This window comes from Canis lupus, chromosome 23 (assembly GCF_048164855.1).
Source record: "Canis lupus baileyi chromosome 23, mCanLup2.hap1, whole genome shotgun sequence".
Classification (NCBI taxonomy): domain Eukaryota; kingdom Metazoa; phylum Chordata; class Mammalia; order Carnivora; family Canidae; genus Canis; species Canis lupus.
Window position 1 is genome coordinate 23,634,254 of NC_132860.1, and position 6,909 is coordinate 23,641,162.

Sequence of the window (6,909 nt, forward strand, 5' to 3'; positions counted from 1 at the left end):
AAAAGGCCCATTTTTCTTCTTAAACTATCTGCATTCCATAATGATCTAGCAGACTCTGCTTTTGTAAACTGAAGTAAAACCTTTTGAAATGTCTGTTTCTGAGTTCTCCAAGTTCAAAAATTCACGTTGAGTATCCTTGCTTTTCACAGCAATGCAGTTATTTCTATAGGTGCAATAAAAGCTTGCTCTCCTTTTTAGCAAGTAATAATTGGAAAAATTAAATATGCAACCAGGGTATGGCCTGAAATGGCATACTTGAGAACATTGTTCATATAATCAGGTATTATCAACCACTATTAAGGAACTAAAGCACAGACAGTGCTGACAAAGCCCTCTGAGAAGAACTGGCCTGACAGTTAACTTACAAAGTTCAGCCTTCAAAGAGTTAAGAGAGGTCACTTCTGTGGAAGGCCAGAAGCCTATAGATGTTTTGATGACTTCAAGAAGAGAAGAATTTGTTCAAAGTGTACAGGGCTTGTAGGGGAAATCTGATGGAGAAAGTTTCTTGGACTAGCTTCCTACTGTCCTATAGCAAATATTAGTAGTTTTTCAATCTGAGGTTTCTTTCCTTCTTTTTTTTTTTAAAATATTTTATTTATTTATTTATTTATTTATTTATTTATTTATTTATTTATTTATTTATTTTTGAGAGAGAGAAAGAGAGAGAGAGAGCACACAAGTGGAGGATGGGGCACAGGCAGAAGCAGACTTCCTGTTGAGGTGGAAGCCCAACACAGGGCTCAATCCCAGGACCCTGGGATCATGACCTTCATGAACCAAAGGCAGACTTTATCTTACTGAGCCATCCAGGTGCCCCAACACAGACATGCAAATGAGCTCAGCTCTACTGAAGTCTCTGTCCCCTATGGTAGCAATCTGAAAAAAATCTGTGATGACTTTGTGAATTGTATGGGAAGCCAAATAGAGTTTTGAGAATTATACACCAGCAGAAATGTTGGCAGTTTATACTGATGGAGACATAAATGAGATGAAATAAAGGAAAGGTGTCAGATTTTTGAGAGGCCACAGGACTGGCCAATACAGCTTTTAAGCTACAAAGATTCATTAGCCTTTAAGAAAAGGGAGGAATGACCCCCAAAGGTGGTTCAGAGGTTAGCTGGGCTACCAAGACTACCATGGGCCCAGACAGCCAAAGTTTTGGGGGACAAGGCTATTTCCTCTTTGGTTTCAAAGGACAGGATCACTAGTTTGATTCCAGTAGAACAGACTGCCAATACTCAGAGTTGATGGGGCAAGGCCAAAACTCAGATGGTCTAAAAAGGCAGGGATTTCACCCTGGCAGACCTGGGGGAGAGAACATCAAGCAAAAGAGAATTATACTCAAGATTTTAAGTGTAATGGAATTTGATCCACAAAGTTCTGGATTGGGACCTGTGATCCTTTACTTTTCAATTTATCTTTCTTGGAATGGGACTGTCTATCCTATATCTGCCCTGTTATTGTATTTTTGAAGCAGATACTATACTGGCTGCTCTGACAGGTTCACTGTGAAACTTTTGGATGGATTAAGATACTCAAAAAATAGAAAAACTTCTTGATCTGATGATGCGGTTTCCTATTCTAGGATACATTTTGGAAACAGGTGCAATTTTGAATATACGTGAAAGCTAAAATGTAGCCAAGCTAGTATTATCTTGAAGTATAAATGATAAGGTTTGAATTAAAGCTTTTAATTTCCTGTTTATGTGAAGTTCACGAAATCAATTTCTCAGAGCCTCAATATCTTCAACTGAAAAAATAAACAGGAATGTTTTATTGAAAGCCAGTTTATTATGAGAATCAAAGAAAATATATGAAAACATGTTGCACATATTAGAGATTCAAAAACAATGTTTATGTCTGTGAAAAGTTTTCATTAATTCTGAGGTATCTTCCAAGGATGGGCTCATTATTACTCACTAAGTATTTGACATTTATGGACTTTGTTTCTTGAATTATCTAAGGATAAAAATATAGGAGACAAGAATTGTGATTTGTGGATAAGACTTGAGTTAATGAGTGGGCATGAGAAAAGATGAAAACTCTGTTCTGTGATATGAGTTTTGAGGTCATGTTAAGAAGGTAAATTGTACTTTTTGTCATTTTTCACAACCAAAACAAAATATTCCTCCATAACCCTATATTATTTTTTAACACTCTTGAGCATCTGTGATATACCTACCTTATAATATGCAACTGAAGCCAATTAATCACATCTGGGTGGAGTCTTACTGAACTCTTCAACAAGTAATTTCCTTTTCCCAAATGTGGCCTCACTTACACATTCATTCAACAGCAATTATTTATTGGAGGTTTACTCCACATCAGAAAATATGGTGCATATTAGGTACACAGAGACAAATAAAATGGATATGGTTTGCCTTTCTTTGAAAGCACACTTTATTCAGAAAGTATAAAGAAAAGATAGAATTACATTTGTGGTCAATAATAATAATAAACAGAATAAAAGATAAAAGAAGCTGGAAAAGAGATTTCAAAAAGAAGGTCATGTTTTGAACTGAGGGTTTAGGGAAGTATTCTACAGTGAACTGCAGTCAAAATGTAACAACAAAGGTAATAGAAATGAATTATAAGAAATTGGTGCCAAGAACATTCTAAAACTGAAGGCCAGATGTGATAACTCACAAGAAGCAGAGAGCTCTGTAAATTCTACAAATATGCAGAAGATGGAAAGGGCTGAAGTTTGATGACTGTTTGATGATATTGGAGAAGTGGAGAAGATCCAGTCAATGTATGGCCTTTTTGTATCTACTTCATTGCTTTAATTCTATTCTCAAAGAAATAAGAAACTTTACATTTAAAAACATTACATTACCTAATTTCCATTTTAAAGATATGACTCTTGTCTTTAAAATAAAGAATCAATTAGAAAGTAGCAAGAGTAGATGTTTAGAAACTTGTGAGGTTATTATAGAATTTCATTAAAGAGATACTGGTGACTTATATATACTAGGATGAATAAAATTAAAGTAATGAGAGGAAGACAGACTAAGTTATCATTTTAGTCTAGACTTGAAAGAAATTAATACAGATGGATTGCATTTGAGAGATGAGGAATCAACTTCTATATATACATGAAAGGATATACATGAAAATTATTGTGTATTAGCATTTTTGGATTTTATGATAGATGATATCATAAGACATCTATTTTTAAACTGATAATGGATTTTCTTATATCCCTTAAGGGAGGGACCCCAAGATAAGTATTTTCTTTTACCAGTCCTATCTATACTCATGCCCAGTATCACTTATTAATGAAATAAATCTTACATAATTACAAAAAGCGATACTGATTCATCTTTGTGTCAAATATTAGGTTTTCTGAAACTTATCTTGGAAATCTTTCCCTAAACTGACTGCTGTGTTTCCTAATACAAATCACTGTTGTATCTACTTCTGACATAATTTTACTACAATTCTCACTCTAATTTGCCTAGTTTTCACACAGTACACGATGGGATTCATCATTGGAGGCACAAGTAAAAGAACACTTGCCATGAGCATATTGAAGAGAGGTGAGACATGTCAGACAAAGTGATGGACAATGGCAAGGTTGATGATGGGCAAGTAGAAGATGATCACTGCACAGAAATGTGAAACACAAGTATTGAGGACCTTGAGCTGATCCTTTCAGGATGCAATTCCCAGCACAGTCTTGAGGATCAGGATGTAAGACATAGCAATAAGCATAAAGTCTACCACAAGGCAGAGTGCTTCAAAACACCATAGATGACATCAATTCGGTTATCAGAGCAGGCCAACTTCATGACATCCTGATGGAGACAGTAGGAATAGGATAATTGGATTTATTTTTTGCTTTTTAAAAATTTTGTTTATTGATTCATGAGAGACACACAGAGAGAGGCTGAGATATAGACAGAGGGAGAAGCAGGCTCCATGCAGGGAGCCTGACATGGGACTCAATCCTGGGTCTCCAGGATCACACCCTGGGCTGAAAGTGGCACTAAACCGCTGAGCCACCCAGGCTGCCTGGATAATTGGTTTTTATTACAACATTTCAAACTTCTCAAAGTGAAAGGGAAGGGAAGAACCAGGAGGAAACTCTGAAAAAGAAGATCATTCCTATTTTGGCAACTCTGACAATAGTCAGAAAGAAGCTGTATCTCAGAGGGTTGTGGATGGCTAGGAAACAGGCAAGCGACATGATCAGGAGCATTGCGGACTAAAATACTGTGAATCCATGGATGAAGAGTTCCTGGGCAAAGCAGGCATTTGGCAGAAATTTCAGAAGATTGAATAAGAAGATCCTCCCCATGGTAGGTAGAGAAGAGAGGGACAAGCCCAGTCAGACATGGCCAACATGGAAAGGAAGTAATACATACACTCATTCAAGGAAAGCTTTGTCTTGATGACAAAAAGGTGCAGTTTCCCAGAATAACAAAAAGATACATGCTGCAGATGGAAATAGAGATCCAGAGTGTGTGTATATTCCAGCCCTGGCACCCCAACCAAGAGGAAGGTGGTGATTTCAACATATGACTTATTGATAATGAAAATGATACATTTAGAGGGCTCTTCAGTGAAAGAGAGAGAAATGCTGAATTAGTAAAATATGATTATCTGGAAATATCACAGAAAAATAGTAGTTTTTAAAAAGCTTCTTCCAACTTTTTTGACAGAATGAAGCATGTATGTGGCTGCCATATTAAGAAATATACATGCCACTTTGAGCTAGTATCTTCAAATATCCTACTTGGAAAAATTCCTTTTGGCCATATTTTCCCTATAGAGAAACTGAATCTTTATTTGGCATTCAGATGGAGGTCTGAATTCATTTTTTTCTGTAAAATTTTAGTAACCAGTCATCAGTTACCCCCTTTTTTATTTTTATTTATTTATTTATTTATTTATTTATTTATTTGTTACCCCCTTTTTTAATGTGTCAAGTATTTTACTTAAATTCTAGTTAGTTAATATATATTGTAATACTAGTAAGTATTTACCCTTTCTGATGGCTGGATATTATTCCATTGTGTGTGTGTATATATATATATATATATATATATATATATATATATACAATTCATTTGTATATACAAATTCATACAATTTCATATATATATATATATATATATATGAAAATCTAAAGATATAGCTTCTATTTCAGGATGATAACAAAGAAGAACAAATTAAGCCCAAAGTACAAAGGATTAATAATGGCAAGATCAGAAATCAATAAAATATGTATCTGACATAAATAAAATCAAAACAGAAGTCTGGTTCTGTGAAAAGTTTAAGAATATCCATAAAAAACTTAGCAACTCTAAACAAGAGAGAAGAGAGAAAACAAGAAAAGTGTATTAATAATAAAAACAAGAAACAGATTTTACTAACAATATAAAGGATATTCAGAGAATACAATGAATATGATTTTTTAAATATTTTTTACAATAGAGTAGATAACTCAGATGAAATGAACAAATTCTTTGAAAAATACTAATCTCTAAAACAAGAAAACAAAAAGCTGGATAGTTCTTTGTCTGTTAATAGCACTTACTTCATAATTTTTTTTTAAAAGCCCTCAAATCAACTCCAGGCTAAGAGGCCACTCTTCTTATTTATATTAGGCATTTAACAACAACAAAAAATAATACCAATATTATACATACTCTGTTGGATAGAGATTAAACACTTCTCCACTAGTTTAATGTGTGATACCTAACCAGACAATTACAGTACAAGAAACAGTAATTGACGGTTAATATATTCTGTGAATATGGATATCTACAAACATAACAAAAGTAGAGGTAGAATACAGTGATATATATAAAAAAATAATACATTGTGAACAAGTGGAGCTGATCATAGAAATACATACTTTTCCATAATCATGAATATATTTCACACTGACATAGAGGAAAAACTGCATTCCACCTCAATAGATAAAATCCTAATACATTGTCTTCACAAACCTGAGTAAACTAGAAATAAAGGGTACTACCTTGAATTGATAGACATATGTAAAAATGCTAGAGCTGACATTACAATGATTAAATAATGTTGGGCATTTTCTCTCAATGACATGTAAAGTTTATGATGTCCTATCAGTATTCTGTTCAAAATTGCACTAGATATCCAGGATTGTGTAATGTGGAAAGAAGAAAGGAATGAAAAAAATAAAAATTTGAAAGGATAAAGTAAAAATGCCTGTACTCACAAATGATATGATTGTTTAGAAATCTATAAATAGGGGCACCTGGGTGGCTCAGTCGGTTAAGTGCCTGCCTTCAGCTCAGGTCATGATCCCAGGGTTCTGGGATTGAGCCCCAAGTCCGGCTCCCTGCTCAGCAGGGAGCCAGCTTCTCCCTCTCCCTCTGCCACTCCTCCTGCTTGTGCTCTCCCTCTCAAATAAATACATAAAATCTTTTTTAAAAAATAGAAATCTATAAATATTAAGAATAAGTTTTTATTATTTTTAATTTTTTTAATTTAAGCTTTATTTTTTTAAGTTTCTATTTAAATTCCAGTTAACATATAGTGTAATATTAGTTTCAAGTGTACAATATAGTGATTCAGCACTTCCATACAACACCTAACGCTCATCACAAGTGCCCTCCTTAGTCCTCATCACTGATTGCACCCATTCCCCTATTCATTTCCAATCTGGTAACCATCACTTTGTACTCTATAGTTAAGAGTCTGTTTCTTGGTTTGTCTTTTTCTCTTTTTTTTTCCCCTTTGGGTTTGTTTTGTTTCTTATATCCCATATATAAGTGAAATCATATGGCATTCGTCTTCCTCTGACTTATTTTGCTGAGCATTATATTCTCTAGATTGTCTGTCATTGTAAATGGCAAGATTTCATTCTTTTTTAAGGCTAATATTCCATTGTATGTATATACCACATATTTTTTATTCACGCAT

General features: G+C 34.2%; 1 pseudogene; it reads right to left on the reverse strand.

The window, feature by feature from the left end:
- Positions 1-1,188: 1,188 nt before the first annotated feature.
- Positions 1,189-4,436, reverse strand: LOC140615293 (olfactory receptor 51A4-like; annotated as a pseudogene).
- Positions 4,437-6,909: the final 2,473 nt, after the last annotated feature.